Genomic DNA, 2,583 nt, shown 5'->3' with positions numbered 1-2,583 from the left:
ATACTGAGCCTGGAGCAGGATATCAAGGACCTAAGGGACCAAAATTCTGTCCTCAAGCGCAAATTAAGGAAGAAGCCTACACCATCAACAAAACCATCACCTTCTCCACCAACAAAGAAGAATTGAGTATCTGGTATGGGCACTCCCCTTGGCAACTGCCAAGCTTGGGGGAGTGCCCCGGTATCATATCACCATCACTTTTATCTTTACTATTTTACTTAGTTCGGTCCTTTTGGTAATATCTTGATCTAGTAGAATAGAAGTTCTTAGTATGATCTAGTTGTGAGTTTTGCTTTATGATCCTTCTATGTAATCGAGTCTGTGAGCTATATATATAATAAAGATTAGTGTTGAGTCAAGGGCTTGATTAGTTTGACATGATCCTAAGTGAATAAAAGAAAAGGGAAATAAATAAAAAGAAACAAAAGGATCATATGGATCTTTATGGAGAGTAATGAGCTCACCTAGAAAAGGGTATGATGAATAAAAGTTGTTGAGAGTTGACAAACATAGTTTTGGTCGTCATTGCAATTAATTGGAAGTAATAAAGAAAGAGAGGTCTTCACATATAGATATACTATCTTGGACATCTTTTATGATTGTAAGTACTCATTAAAATATGACATGCTAAAGAGTTGACGTTGGACAAGGAAGACAACGTAATGGGTTATGTTTTCTTACATCTGACATAAATTATATTGTCATGGATTATCCAACATGGTTGAGCTTGCCTTTCCCTTAGGGATGGCAATTTTATCCATGGATCTAGATACCCATGGATACCTGACCCGGTCAGGCAAGGGTATGGAGCACATTTCTGCCCATGGGTCCGTGGATATGGATACCCACGAACAGACGGGTTGGGCATGGTTATAGTTTGTGCACCATGGATATCCAATGGATACCCGTATGACATGTGGGGCCAAATGCCAGTGATAGTAGAAAGAGAAAATCAATGGGAGATGGCAGGAAATATGCAACTTGTGCCATGAGCTATATGCTACAGAATCAACCTCTAGTATGTAACACTTAAGGCTCATCGTATTACTTGTTACCTACTTATGCATGTAACTTATGTTGTCATTTGTGAGTGAATGATGATGAGTTGATTTGATCTTTGGGAAGGCTTCATGCTGACTTTTCTATGCCCATGGAGCTCCATGGGTATGTGGGTATCCAGCGGGTTTGGGCATGGGCACAAGTTGTGCCCATGGATAATTTGGTGGATGGGCAGAGGGTAGGAAGATGGGTCATGGGTTGGATTTGGACCAGCTCCACCCGCCCCAAACCCGACCCATTGACATCCCTACTTTCCCTCTCATGATAGCCAAATTCATAGAACCAAGTAGAGATACTACTTGTGCTTCCAAATACCCTTAGACCAGTTGATACGTGTAACATCCCAAAATTCTAAATTTTGGAATGTTATAATAAATAGATAGATTTGACTGATTGTTTGAATGATTGTCTGAAAGTGAGTGAATTCGAAACTTTTTGAAAGTTAAATGAGAGGGAATAAAAGGACTTTCCCAAACTTTCATATTTGCTTTCTGATCTCCATGAATTCAAATTCTTTTCAAATACAAAACCCTTGAGCGAAGATGATATGACTTCTTCCATTTAAAAAAATTAAATGAAAGGGTATTTGAAAATAATTGAATTTCATTTGGAAATATTTCAATTCATAAACTTCATGCAGCTCAATGATTTATATGAGAGAAGATAAAATGACTTCTTCAAATTATATGAAATATGAGTTGGGAGTTCAATGTATTAAATTCAAAGTTCTTTTGAATTTATTTTCAATTTGGAGTTATTTGAGTTTTATTAAATTATTTTTCTCCAAAAATAAAATATATGGAAATTAGGGTAACATGATTCCCTACAACAGAAAATTGGAGAGGAATACATTTGAAATCATTTTGATTTTTTTAGATGATTTTTATTGGATTTTATTAGACCAGTAGCACTCTTTGAATTATCTAAATTTGTGTGGATTTTATTTGGCATCATAAAAATGTCCAACTTGTAGAAAATCTTTTTCTGAAAATTTTGATATATTATATGCCTATATAATATTTTTATCTATTTTGGTTTTGTTATTTTCGTTGTCTGGAAAATAATGTTTAAAAAAACTTTCTCCTCTTCCCGACTGGGCCGACCCAGCCGAAGCCAGTCCAAGGCCCAGCTCCGCGCCGCCTTCCCCGTTGTCCCCGACCGGGACTCTCCCCGGAGTCCGGCGCCGCCCCGCCTCCATTGCCCCTCGCCCAAGCCGCCCTCGCCTCCCCCTCCTTAAATCCGGAGCCTCGGGCCCCTCTCCCTCTCCCTCTCCTCTCCCCGCATCGCCGCTGCCCACGCCGCGCTCTGCCGCATCCCGTCGCCGCTCGCCTGCGCCGCCGCCCGCTCCTCGCCAGAGCCGCTTCGCGCCGCTACTGCCGCGCTAGAGCTCGCCGCGCGCCGCCTCGCCTCGCTGCCGCCTCTGCTGCCTCGCCGCGCGCCGCCTCGCCTCGCTGCAGCCTCGCCGCGCGCCGCCCCGCCTCTGCTGCTCGCCGCCGCCGCCCCGCGCCACCCTGCCTCGCCGCG

The sequence above is a fragment of the Triticum urartu genome, chromosome 3A, assembly GCF_056163025.1.
Source record: "Triticum urartu cultivar PI428250 chromosome 3A, HENAU_Tu73, whole genome shotgun sequence".
NCBI classification, from domain to species: Eukaryota; Viridiplantae; Streptophyta; class Magnoliopsida; order Poales; family Poaceae; genus Triticum; species Triticum urartu.
Note: the sequence above shows the minus strand (reverse complement) of the source record.